We start from the raw sequence: 15038 nt of genomic DNA, 5'->3' as shown, positions 1-15038 counted from the left end.
TCCATTAATATTTGACAGAGGAAGCGAGTACATACAATGGGATAAAGACAGTCTATTCAATAAATGGTGTTGGGAAAATTGGACAGATAATGCAGAAAAATGAAACTAGACCACCTTATACCACACACAAGAATAAATGAAAAGTGGATTAAAGACTTAAATGTTAAACCCAAAACCATAAGAATGGATTTAATATAAAAGAGAAAGAGAAATTATGCCTTAAAATGTTTTAAAATTGTGTTTTAAAATTAAAACTAAGAAGGCATTGAATGCATACAGCTGGTTCTCTCTATTAAAAAAAACTGGCATAGACTGTTTTGGGCTTAAATAAGCATTTTACAGACATTTCTTAATGAGAAAGTTTAAACACTGTTATTTAGACAGTAATTGTTTTCCAAACATAAGTTTAAGAAAGAACATCTTTCTAGGGTTGTTTTTTTTGTCTTATTTTACAGTTATCAGATCTCCCTCTATTCCATTCCTCTGCTCTCTCTGGTCAAATTATAATTCATGTCAGGACCCAAGGGAAAATTCTTTCCTCTTAGTAGGTTTCCCCAGCCCTCCCTAACCTGCTACCTGAACACATGGAAGCAGAATTAATTGCTCCCCAGGCTGCAGTTCTATTGCACTTTATAAACACCATTGTTATAATGGTTGTCACTTTTGATTATCAGTGTTTATTTGTGTAACTCTCCTGTTAGACTCACAGCTCCATGCAGACAAGGACCACTTCTATTGTTAGATAACAGGAAATCGTGAGAATAAATCTTCCAAGGTATAGCAGCAAACTGGCAGAACACAAATGGATTATGGAACTCTTCCTGTGACCAGTGGCTTTATCCTATCACTGTAGCTTACAACTGTGAAAATCCAGGCATTGAAACAATGAATGTACTCAATAAGAATTCATTTGAAATAATTGAAAACCCCAACATTGAAATTTAGTGTACCCAAATATAGGTGTGGGGAAGAGGGGAGACATGTAGGAGGAAGTGGGAAAATATTTTTACTAATATGTATGCTTAAGAAAGACAGGGTATCATAAAATTTGAATAAACAGTGATCTTGTTTATGTCCCACCCTGAAAGCTTAGAGACTAGAGTATTTCCTTGAAAAACACAAAGTGTAGTTGTGGTTAAACTTGGCCTGAAATGGCTGAGAAGGTTTGATATGTCTTTCCTGAGAAAGAAGTATATACAACTTACTCAGTTAAGGAGAGCAAGATTGCTTAAGAAAGTGTTGTGATAATTCTGAGCTCTTTTGGGCCCCACAAAATGAACAATGTTTGTGACTGAGCTGATATCTCTTCCCAGGGCAGAAAAGGAACCAAATGCCTTAAAGAGCCAGCAGGTATCCAACTCCTTAGGACAAAGGTCCTTTTGGGGGTCCTTGGATCTTTTGAAAATTTGATTGAAAAAAATATATGATCTATTTCCTGGAAAAATACATACTATGCACTTATTTTTTTAGTTTAATCTTTATTGTATTTTTCCATTACTATTTAGTCCCCTTATACCCTCTCCCCCCAGCAATCACCACACCGTTGTCCGTGTCCATGAGTCCTTTTCCTTTATGTTCAATTTCTCCACCTTCTAACCACACCACACCACAACCCCCACTAGCTGTCATCTGCTCTCCATCAATGAGTCTGCCTCTGTTTTGCTTGTTTGTCAAGTTTGTTCATTAGATTCCACATCTAATGAAAATACCACAAGTAAAATCAGGTGGTATTTGTCTTTCTCTGACTGCTTTATTTCACTTAGCATAATGCTCTCCAGGCCCAATGTCATGGGATTTCAAGGTCTCCAGAAGCCCCTCCATCCATGTGAGAATAAAGACTTTTGAGGAAGTCAGAAGCAGTTCATATAGAAGCAGCCAGACTTGGGGGGGCTTTGGAAATAACATGAGCAAAAATGACTTCAGGCTGAGTCCTCTGGCAGCTGAGCATCAGCAGTTGGGAACTGAGCAAGTGACTGCCAGATGCTAAAAGCATTTTGGGACTCCAAGCCAAAGGCAAATAGGCATCTAGGGCTACATGGAATGAGTCTTCTGAGGAAGGAGGTTCAGAGTAGCTCTTCCAAGCTCTGGTGATTTGTTTAAATGGGGTTGTGGTGGGACAGTTTCTAGGCCCACTAACAGGAATGGCTCTTCTTCATGTTCCCTATTGGAACTTTCTCTTTCAAGAGACTTTGAAGGGAGTACAAATCTTTGAAACTAGTGTTTTTATAGTCAAACATAGCTCCTGTTGATAATATCCTAAAAGCTAAATAGGTGATTATATTAGGGTTCTCCAGAGAAACAGAACCTATAGAATACATGTACATATACATATACATATACATATACATATACATATAAAATGATTTACTGTAAGAAACTAGCTGATGAAATTAAGGAGGTACAGAAATCTGAAGATCTGCAGTCTGCAAACTGGAGACTTGGGGGAGCCAATAAATAGTTTGGGTCTAAGTCTAAAGGCCTGAGAACCATGAGAGCTGATGGTGTAATTTCCAGTCTAAGTCCAACTCCAAGGGCAGGAGAAGACTGATGTTCCAGTTCAGGGCAGTCAGGCAGAGAAAGCAAATTGTATCTTACTCAAACTTTTTGTCCTATTAAGGCCTTCAACAGATTGGATGAGGCCCACCCACACTGAGGAGAGGAATCTGCTTTAGTCAAATGTCAATTCAAATATTAAATCTTAATCTTACCTAGAAAACACCTTGGCATCCAGAATAATGTTTAACAAAATATCTGGGTACCCATGGCCCAGTCAAATTGACACATAGAATTAATCAACATAATGACCTCAAATGGAAGGATGACCAAAGAAACTTTTAGGGGAACCCAATGGTAGTCTAGAGTAGGACAAAAAAGCCTTCAGATGCTATCGCTAACTATTTTGAATGCAGTTAACAAAAGCGATTGTGAGCACACACTGATATTACACCATTCCTTCCTACCATGAGTAAACTGAAACAACTTAAAAGTATGGGGGATGTCTCTTAGATCTTATTCCAAAATATAAGCAAGAACATTTTTATATTCCATTTAAGATAAGGTATGTGTTGAATGTCTATTAAGAATACATTGCAATATCTGCCTTGCTGATCACGCTTTTTGCAAAGGGTTGTTTTCTTTTTACTTGTTGTATGTTTACTTCTGGGGCCATTATGATAGTTTAATGGGTTACACAATATTTAGCTTGGCAGAGTAGCCTAATTTTTACAAAACTGTGCATGCAATACTCTTACCCACCATATTGCTAGTACAGAAAATGAGAAGCTTCTGAAAGAATAATTTTTAAGCTATTGCTTGGATTTAAAAATGAGATCAAAGGTGACTTTAGAAAAGTATTGGATGTTTGGTCATTTAAAAATGCTTCTGTCAGTGATTCTATAGTACTCGAGAGTTTTCTTGTTTATACTGAGTTTCAGGCACCAGAATTTGGTTAACTGAAAGTGATCCACATTAATAAAGAGGAATAATTTTTACAACAGAAATAATTTCAGACTATGGACAATCTAAATCACACTATATTGCATTTTAGATGTTCTGTAGTGTTGAGTTTTGTTTTCACATCAAACTTTCCTATGTTTTGCTGACACACCCCATAGCCTTCTTCATAATTACATGTTAACTGCACAATGGGAGGAAATTCAGACCCTAAAACCCTGTTTGGACACTAAATTAAAAAGGATCTTTTAGGTAATCCGTGAAGTAAATATATCTTGAGCAGTTAACTGAAAATTGAAAACACACAATGAATTCAGCTTAAGAAAAGTGCAGGTGGCAACTATAGTAGATGGAGTCCCATGGGAACAGAGGGGACCAGAAACGTCTCATTCCCTTCACTGCCAGCTTCCTCTCTAGTGTCTCTGTGGTATAACTCCAGTGCATTTTAGTCCACTGCCCTACATGGCTGCTAATGGCAGAAGAAAAGAGGATAGGATTTTTTAAAATAATGATTTAAGGAAAATCTTCTGAGGCCTATCTAGGCTCTAAAAACTGGATGAGGCAGGGTGGGGAGGAAATTGGATTTTCATATCTAATAACTGAATTTATTTTTATGAACCTTCATAATATATATCTTCATTTATTTAGTTATATACTGGGAACACCTCTGCTTTGAAGGCTGTTCAATTATAGGAAGTTCAGGTGTGGGGAAAGAATGAGTTTATACTATCACTTAGGGTAGACACTGAAATGGTCTTTTTTAAGCATACTCCTTCTGCTTTCTTTCCCAAACTCTTAATTTCTTTGTTATCTCTTCCTAAGCAGTTCTCTCAGCCTGACTTTCTTTGATTTTTTTCAGCTTTGTTGTTTTCTCTTCCAGGTAACACCCATACTGTGCCTTTTTGTCATGATATCCTGGAGGAAATCGAGCAGCTCCCAAGTTTTCTTTCTCAAGACCTCCTCTAAGATTCCATTTCTAATGTCCATATACTCTGATGTGATCTTTCAAGTTTCCTGCCATTGGGAGCTTGTTCTTTAATTTTATGTCATCACAACCCTTCAAGAAGACTCCCCAAGAGTCATTTTCCATTTTTCTCTTAACCACTGATGAAGAAAAAAGAAAAGGGAGACTACAAATGTAAAGGGACACAGAAGCAACAAAACCAATTAACAGCAAGTTTGTTCAATACTGGCTGTGCGTCTCAGGGCAGGGAATAGGTCACAAGATCCAGAAATCACTCTGACAGCACAACATTGGCCATGACTGAGAACCAGGTCCTGTCTGTGCCTGGCGCCAGGCCTGTGACACCAATTTATATCTCATTTCAAGGCCCCTTGACTCCTGATATAATCACTGACATAGGGTGTGTAGTGTCAGTCACAACAGATACCCAGGTTCATCTCCTAACCCCAGGGGCTGGATTGTTGACAAATAATAGAAATTAATTTTCTCCAAAGAGTAAAAATAAATATGCTTAAGGAATAGCATAAATAGAACCCTCATTGTTAGAGCCAGAAGGAGACAAACATGAATGGGATGATTTTTAGCCTGATAGTGATAATTTGAGAAAATTAATTTAATCTTCCCAGAAGTGTCTCTCCTTATCCTTAAACTGAAAAGCTCAAGGAGGGGGAAAAGAATATCAGACCTCTAAAATGACTACAGATTGTGAATTTTTCATTCATGAATCATTGTTACTGAGTGTGGCTTTGTATTTCTTAATCTGAAGAGAATTTTGGAGAATAAAGCAGTGACTAAGAAAAAACAGATTGCAAAGCAGGCATTATATCAATGAGAGAATTCTAGGGTGGTAGTGGAAAAAACACTGTGACTGATTACAAAGTCAGATTGTTTTTCCATCAAAATTCTCTTTTATGTGGTTTTTTAATCAAGTAAACTCCATCTTTTAAAGGTTAGATGACCTCTGAGAGTTCAGTCTAAGAGTCAGACATTACTCATTTTTTTCACTGCAACCGAATAGTGGTCTTGTACATCTGGGTAAAATTTAACCCCCATACCATCACATAGGGTATAACATTAGATGAAACCACTTTTCAAAGGATATCTCTCAACTTTAAAATTATTAATTTATAGAGTGTATAAATATGATATTTGAGATGGATAATTTTGAATGCAAGGGATTTTGAAAATACAACATACTATAACTAACCTGAGAGTCCCCAAGTTTGCAAGAATCTCCTTTCCATTAACACCCAAATAAAAATTGTTCAACTCTCCATCTTGGCTGACTGCAGATAACCATGTCCCTTTCAAATCCCCTTTCTTAATTTTGCAGAGAATCATGCAGAAGCCATGCACATTCTATGAATCAATTTTGAGCATCACTACTAATCCCTTGCTCTTTCATAAGACACTCTCTTTGTTTATGACCAGCTCATAGAATCTAAGCACTGATAACATCCCTGGAAAGGAGGTTGTTACCTTCACATTAGTCTCAGCAGAAGAAATAACAATTTCCACATCAAGAGCTCAAAACAACTGTAGGTAAAGAACCAACTCATCATATCCCTCAGCAAAGTTTAATACAGACCTCAAAGATTTTTTAAAGTTTAATTGAAATTTTAAGTATAAATAACAGGATGAGACTGATGAAAAAAATTTGAGATATTATTAGTGCTTCTAAAGTTCATGTGCCACATCCTTCCACAACAAATTCTCTACTTGTAAATCTGTCTCCTTTTCTGCTGGTCCTCCGGGCTGAGACCCAGACCTCTGCAAATCAAGGTCTTTCACTCTGTCTCTCGTCATCCTCTAAAGTCCCCTGTCCCTATCATCTACCATCCAGAAAAAGCAGAGTCAGTTAGCCTAACAAACTGACTTCCTAAGCCATAGTCCTGTTAAGGTGATTTTTCCAAACAAAAGGAGTGTCTTGACTCAAAATTGAATCCTGTTTCTCTCCAATGTCCCCTCACCACAGACTTCATAAATAGTTGCACTTTTTAAAATGTCCTGCTGAGTGTGTTAAATCATTGCTGTCTATGGAAAAGTGTTATTAGGGCTCAAATGTATTAAATATGTCCATTTTTAAAGAAGGAAGGAAGAGAGAGAAGGTGGGAGAGAGAAAGGAAGGCCATTGTTCTCGGACCAAAAAAGAAGTGAAAACATACCAAAGAAGGGACACATACCATGAGAAAATTTCTGGGTATTGTTTGTATGTGTGTGCATGTATGTGGTTATTTTCATTGTGGTTATTATATACCAGGATATATCAAATGCAGTAGAGCATTATCCATAACAGTGAAACTACATTTTCATGTCCGTAATAATTGTAATTTTAAACAATTGCAAGAAATTCTCACACATTTCTGGACAGTAAATACCAGAAGTGCAGTAATCTCCCTTTGGTTAGAAGCAGAGCCAAGGTCAGTAGAAGGGAACCTTTCCATCCTGATATTCTCTGACTACTTGCTCCAGCTTTCCCCTTAAGGTGTAGCTCCAAGTCCATTTCACCAAGTTAACCCTCTATTACTGCATTGCCAGCAGACAGGGAATCTGGTCCAAAGTGCCAGAACAGAGGCAAAGCAAGCCTGCAGGAAACCCAATCATGTAGTTACTAAACAGAGAAATGAGGTGGAGGAAGGAATCATGCCCATACTAAAGGCAGCTTAGGATGGTAATGAACTCCATGCTAAGGATTTACACTTTTTTATGTTTACAACACTCCCTCTATTCCCCGTGCCTTCTCCACCAACCTCATCTCCTACCCTAGCCACTTTACAGATGGGTCACATCTAAATATTTACAAAGTTAAGAAGAAACAGAAGACGTTTTAATGACTGCTATATTACCACCCTGACAAAGATTCCCTCCTGACTGCCACTCGTGACCATTAGCAGCAGGAATTCCTTGTCACCGATAAGCACCTAAGGATTTGATAAGCTCAAATTTTAAAAGGTTGAAGTAAACATGATTTCATTAAATGCATCTTCTTACTTGGTAGGATCAGGCGGGAGTATAAACATGACAACGAGAAGATTTATCTGGAGGAAATTTTCTTTTTCACACTGCGATGGCACATTTACAAATCAGAATCCTAGAACAAGTCCCAGAATCCTAGAATCCTAGAGGACATACTCAGTTCTCAGATGAGAAAGAGAGGATCAGAGAAGATAAGCTGCTTGTGCAAGGCTGCCCAAATGGTGGTAAGTGCTGGGACAAAAACTCTGGCCTTCAGATTCCCAAGCTAGTACTCTTTTATAGAGCACTAGCAACGTTGGTGTGCCTACGAACCACCAACAGTGCTCTTTAAAAATGCAAGCTCCTAGGTCTCAGCCCCCAAGTATCCTGTTTGGTAGATCAAGAGGTGGACCTGGGAATACGCATTTCTATTAAGCACCCCTTTGTGATTCAAATGCAAATAGGCCACACTCCGGGGAAATGTACTACACTTATTTGACTGTTAAAGAGAGCACCAGATTTGGCTCACTATACTTAAACACACATTTTTACTCCATCCTTTGCCTCTCTCTCATTTCTCCCTTTACCAACAGGCTCATGATAAAGACTAACTTGTCAAGAAACAGAAACCATACTTAATTTAGACTCTGAATGCATTACAAACTCTAATTTTCTGTGGGGGTGGGAATGGAAAGGACAGTGCCTCATGTAAAGGAGATAACACATCTTTTAAAAAATTGTACAAGTAATACATGAATGTATGGTCATTGAAAAATTTAAATAGTGAAGAATAACCTAAATTAAAAAGTAAAGTTCTGTCTTTATCTCTCCTCTACTTTCACTCCTCTACTAGGAGTTACTCACTGTCAAATGTTGGGTATATACCCTTCAGATTTTCCTATTCATTTACATACAAAGACACATACCCATGTGTGTACTTTCTGACCTTTTCCTTGTGGAAAGTTCTGCTTATGAAATGATCTCAGTAACTTTTTTCATCAAATAAATGACAGAGGATACTGTCACCAGCACAGAAGCGATCAAACTTAAATCGAGGAGGCCTCAGGAGGTGTGACTGTCCTTGAATATTTTAGAAATGAAGACTTCCTGGACCTCACTCACCTCAAATACATTTTTGGTCAATAAGTGGTGTTCCTCAGTCGTATAAAAAATATCTTTGAGGTTGCCAAAAAAAAAAAAAGAGGAACATGCTGGCAGTCACATTGTGTACACTCGTGAATGCTATTAGAGTTCTTGAACAAACACAAGGTACTAAATTAATCCAACTCATTAGTCCTGTGTCACTGAGAATCTGTTTCCGTGGGAAGTGTTGCATGGGGTGGGGCTGAGGGTGCAATAGGGGTGCTGCTATGCATTCATATAAAATGTACAACATTCATTCTGTTTTCTCACCTTGCAGATCTTGCAATCCAGCTGTCACCTCCAGTACCCAACGGAAATGGCTCTAGTTAAGGTCACCCCAGACTCCTAATTGTTGAACCTCATTCTCTTGACCTCTGCAGCATTTTTTTTAATTTTTTAAAATTTTGTTTTTGTTGACTGTTCTTCTGCAAAGTCCCACTCCAATCTCTCTCCTCTGGTTCTGGTGAAACTGACTATTCATTCTCCATGTTTACCAGTTTCTCTTAAATATTCATATACCTCAGGATGCCATCCTAGGAGTGCTTTTATTCTTGCTCTGTATCTTTTATCTGAGGAAGCTCATAAATTCCCATCACTTCAGCAATGACACCCAAATCTTCCTCTACAGCCCCATTTTACATGCATCTCAGAGCTCACCTTCTCAATAGTGTCGGGCACCTCAAACATTGCATGTCTAAAAGCTAACTGGCACCTCCTTCCTTATCTTTCCACCAAGCCTGTTCCCTTTACCCCATCTATGTGTTACATCAGTTAAGGATAAAACCGTACATAAATAAGTTCCCTGAATTAGAAACTTCATCACCATTCCTTATTCTTCCATTTACCTTATTCTTCTCATCAAATTCTATGGATTATGCCTCCAAAATACTTATTTATTCTATCACTTCCTCCCTGCTATCCTTGCTATTACCCTAGTCTTCATTATCTTCACTTAGACCAGTCATGGCTCCCTAGTAGACATCCTTATACGAAATCTCTCTCCTTCCTCATTCCCAAAGATTTGCACCAAAAATGTTCATGTTTCTGAAACATATATGTGTCACTGACCACTCAATAACCTTAAGTGGTTTTCCATAAGCTACAGAATATAAATTTAAAATCCTTAAGATACTTTCCTGCCCCAACCTACATTTCCAGCCTTATCTCTAATCACAAATAACCCAGTAATTCCTGCAAAATCCTCTAAGCTTTCTCACCTATGTTTTTAAACATTCAGTTCCCTCAACCCAGATGAACTCTGCCTACCTCTTCTTTGGTATGTAAAATAAATGTTTTCTCCTTTGTAAATCCATTTTTGGCAATACCACAGCCTCCTTGAAGACATTCGCACTCACACCTCCCACTCTACATCTACCTATATCAGGACACTTATTCTAGCATTCATTCAAATTTTCCTCCAGCCAACATCTGAGTAGGCACCCATAAAGTAGATTGTAATAACACACATCATTTCCAAACCTTAGTAACCCTACTAAACCTACTAACCTGGAACTATGCACCAACTTCTAACATACAGAATGATGCCTTGTAACAAACGGTTCTCAATAAATGTTTGTTGTTAAATGAAAGGATGAATGAATGAATGAAGCATATATTTCCAATAAATAACAGCCCTGTGTGAAGATTATTTTCATCTTATTTCTTGTGAAGCTGGCCACTAGGAACCCATAGCTGTGAATGCTATTGCCAGCTCTGAACCCTATGCGCCAGAATTTGTTCATTTGTTCTTTTTTTTAAGATTTGATTTATTTATTTTTAGAGAGAAAGGAAGGGAGAGAGAAATACAGGGAGAGATAACCATCAATGTGTGGTTGTTCTTTGCCCACCCCTCACTGGAGACCTGACCCATAACCCAGACATGTGCCTTCACTGGGAGTCGAACCAGCAACCCCTTGCTTCTCAGGCCAGCACTCAATCCACTGAGCCACACCAGCCAGGGCTGTTTATGTGTTCTTTTATTTATTAATGTATTCAATAATTATGTAGTACCTGCTGTGTACCAGGCATGGCTGTAGATGCCAAGGATACAGCAGTAAACAAAACAGACAAAAACCCTGATGTCTTGCAACTTACATTCTAACAGAAAGTAGAAGATATGACATTCTAGTCAGTGATGATTATTAATGAGAAAAATGAAGATGAAAAGGGGATAGAGAGTGCTGGGAGCATGATTCAAGGTTTGAGGGAGGGCGATTCTAAACAAAGTAGTCAAGAAAGGGCTGAGTGGCATAATTCTTTGTGTTCCAGAGGTGGCTTCATACAAAACCCGGGGAAATAGGACACCAAAAATATTTCCTGGATGCATTTCAGGAAAAAGAAATGGAGAAGTAGGCAGTGTATGGTGTTGGGGTAAACAGAAACCTATAGCTCACAAAGAGGCTTACAATATGGCACCGCCAACTGTGGATTCCTATTGAGCAGGACAGCAAAGCTGTCAACCTGGGCAGTACATGCATACTTCTCTTGGTAGACCCTTTAGGCTTTATAAGAAAGAGAGATCTTGAAGCCTTAGGGCTTTAGGGATAACTTTAGAGAAGAAGCTCAGGAACGTTATCAGAGACAGGCTTGGACCTGTATTCTCCAGTCAGGTCGAGGCAGGCTTGGTGGCATGAAAAAGCAGAAGTAGTCCAGGGCTGAGTTATGGAATGAGAAAAGAAACAGGCAGTAGACTAGGGTAGGATGCTTTTTAAATTAACATTTAAAATGTTTGTTTTCTATCTCTTTTTCACCCCTCATAGGAGACATAGAACCCAATCACAAACTACTTTCAATTCTACAACTTCTGATGATTTTACATAATTAATTTCACATATATCAGTTTTTAAAATTGTTGATATTTTTTGTGGTACAAGACTAATAATGTGTATCTTCAGAAAACACTATTTCTATCACATTTGTTTTATTTTTATTTTTATTCTGAAAAGCTTATCTGGGCTTCTCTTATAGTTACATTATAACTAATTGGCAGAAATTACCAATGGCAGTTTTATTACTAAAACTATACTCTAAGGCCAGACTCATAAAAGAATAGGCATGTTAATAACACCCATTTTTAAAGGATTTAGTAAGTGATGAAAACTACAGTCATCATGTCATTTTGGTTGTAAATTTCTTTTAGAAATGAAATGATATAAATTCACAGATTTAAACACTGAAACCTCCCTTTCCAGAATGTAAGCCAAAAATATCCTTATAGTGTGGTATCTGAAAATATTGTCACTTGGAATGAAGATTGATTCAAGCAAGGCGGAACATTAATCAAGGAGAGAGAGAGAAGGCCAGAAGATTTTTATGCAAATTACTTCATTTATCTCATTCCTGAAGCTGGTTAGAAAGAGAACACTACCAGATGGAGAAATGCTTTCCTCCAGCGACTCCCTTTCCATATTCTATACCTGTCAAGCTGTAAGTTTGAGAATAAGCATTTAATCAAAGGGAGAAGCAAGGCCCTCCTAATAACCCAGAAACCCAGCACACCTACCCGGGAGAAAGAAGACAAGAATTGCCATATGACGTTTCTTAGGCCCTTTGCTCTCCACTTTGGCAGATACTTAAACTTGCCTCCACCTGCTTCTGACCTACCTCCACAGAGATTAAAGGAAAAAACAGAGGGAGGCCAAGGCTCAGGTGATTTTCAAACAGTGCCGGCTTTTCCTTGCTGATGATGCCATACATGTCAGCCGGATGCTTTGCCTGGATACAGACCACTTCTCACCCAGGCTCTTTGCGTAAGTCCATGATCCCCAGGCCACGTCCCTGCCTGAGTTATAGATCTCTGCAGCAGTACTGGGAGTGTGCTGGAGCTGGCCCAAATGGCTGAAAAAGATGGACTGTTAACATTTCAAACATTTTGCAAGCCCATTGATCACAGTCTGGTAGCTTGACGTTGATTGGTCATGGTAGGAGTATATACCTGGGGGAAATCGGCACGTGACACTTACGTTCCTTTCTTCCCCCAGCCCCACCAGCTTCCCCTACCTCCACTGCTGCCTCTGACCCACTGCTTGGTTTAACCTGGAGAACTTGCATGCTGATTCCTGCTTTACCTAAGTCCCACAGATGCACAGTAAGTTCTCACTTAAAATCATCCTGTAGGTTCTTGGAAATTGACTTGATATGAAAAGACATATAAGAAAACCAATTTTACCATAGGCTAACTGACATAAACAAGAGAAGTTCCTATGGCATATTTCTTGTCACAAAAAAATCACCAAACTTCTAAAAAATGACCAAATATTAATATTAAACACAGAAATAAAGGTGAGCTATACAGACATTTAAGAAATATAATTAAAAGACAAGTAAGATAATTTCCCAACCTGCTTACTCCAGTTCAAGGTGGTAGGTGCCCAGAGTCTCCCCCAGTGGCTCAGGGTACAAGATGTGGACCAGCCCTGGACAGGACGTCCTTTCACTGCAGGGTACACTCACACACCACCCTCACCCAGACTGGCAATTTAGGCACAATGAATCTAACATGCACATCTTTGGGATGTGGGAGGAAACTGGAGTACCCCCAAAACCCCATGCAGAATGTCCACATTCCACAGAGACAGTGACATCAGCTGGGCGTCAATTTTTTTTCTCATCAACATTGTAGCAAAATAACATTGAATAAAAACTATGTTATTTGAGGACCTGCTGTATTATCATGCCCACCTGGTCTTTTCTGTCTGCTAAGCTCTTAGTCCTGCCCCTTTTACCTTGCACAATTCTGCTGCTCTTCATATCTTGGCATGGGAGTATACTCTGCCAAAAGCTGTGTCAGCAGCACAGATAAATATCTGTTTTGTCCTAGTCTTCAACCACCTATCCCATTTCTTATAACTAACTGCTCTTTCTTGATATCTCTAATGAGAAAATATGCTATCTGCTTAAGAAGGCATATTTTCTTTGGCAACATAGGTCACCATTTAAAGGAGGAAAAACTGTTTGGAGCAGAATTGTTGTTTCTTCCCTTCAATCTCTTTTGCAGTCTGCTGCTACGTTACTTTCCTAAAATGCAGATCTTAATCATGACATGATTATGCTCAACACCCCTGTTGGCTCCCCATTATCTTACCAAGTCTAGCAACAAGTCTAATCACATCAACCAGTGTGCAAAACCTGATCTGATCTCAATTTACCTTTCCAACCATGTTCCAAGTGCTAGCCTTCACACAGTGCTATTCAAGCCAACCTTCACCAGTCAGATTTTTCTATAGACATCTGGTGTTTTTAGTCATCTCTGGTTTTACATATATAGTCCCCTTCATCTCGAGTGTCCTTTACCTAAAGCAAATCCTGGTGTTCAAAATCTATCTTGCTGTCAAGTGCCACCTCAAACAATCTCTTACCATGAGAAATCTCTGGTCCTCTCAGACACATGTGATCTATATGAATGCAATATATATCCATTGAAAGTGATGAGTGGCCCCAGGCAATTCACCTGGGGTGTTTCATTTTTTTAAAATAATTCTTTTTGTAATTTTTTTTCTGTAACTTCCAGAATTCTTGTAAGGCTTTTAGCACTTCCTGTTGTAGTTGTGCATCTTCATTCCTTTGTTTGATTTCAGACTTTCTCTGATTCTTAGCTATCATCTCCCTCCCATATCACAACCCATGTCAAATGAGTATGTATAGTGAGTAAGTGACTGATGTTATTCTGGTTAGAAAATCACAAGCTAGCAAGATAGCAAACAATAATAATTCAGTAGCAATAAATTAACATTGGTTAGATTTGGATTTTAAATATGCATTATTCTTTATGCATTATAATGTATTATGACCATAGGCTTATTAACATAAACCATTGTGAAAAATGATCAAACAAAACATAATTGGAAACTAAAATATTCATGCTGCCACTAAGGCATACAAATTCTGCTAAGAATTTAATAAAATGTCCTATAGATACTATACATTTTTGTCTTAAAATTTTCTTTGCATAATTCTCACACAATTTTTGCTGATTGTTCAAGACTTTTATATTATCACTAAAACTTTTTGAGGTATATTTAGCATACAAAAAGGACATATTTAATGTGTAAAATTTTATAGTTATTTATATTTATAGTCATGAATTTATCATACTAATAATGGTAATGATACATAGTCATCACACCAAAAGTTTTCATTCATTTTTGTATCTCTCTCACCTATGCCCTTTTCCCTTCTATTCTCTGGAAAAAAAATGTTCTGGTGTTCATCACTATAGATTACTTTGCATTTGCTAAAATTTTGAATAAATGAAATCATACAGTGCATATTCTTTTTTGTCTGACTTCTTTCACTACATATAATTATTTTTGAGGTTAATTCATGTTTTTGTGTATATTATTAGTTGGTTTCTATTAACTGTTGAGTAGTATTCTATTGTATGGATACATAATGGTTTGTTTATTTACTTACCCATTGAAAATGTGGGTTGTTTTTATCATTTGACTACTACAGATAAAGAAGTTCTGAGCATCTGTGTACAACTCTCTGTAAGGATGTATACCTTCATTTCTCTGAGGAGTGG

Source organism: Phyllostomus hastatus, unplaced genomic scaffold (genome assembly GCF_019186645.2).
Source record: "Phyllostomus hastatus isolate PE091 unplaced genomic scaffold, TTU_PhHast_1.1 phas_contig_152, whole genome shotgun sequence".
Taxonomy (NCBI): Eukaryota; Metazoa; Chordata; class Mammalia; order Chiroptera; family Phyllostomidae; genus Phyllostomus; species Phyllostomus hastatus.
The sequence above is the reverse complement of the archived record's forward strand: the minus strand, read 5'-3'. Positions refer to the sequence as shown.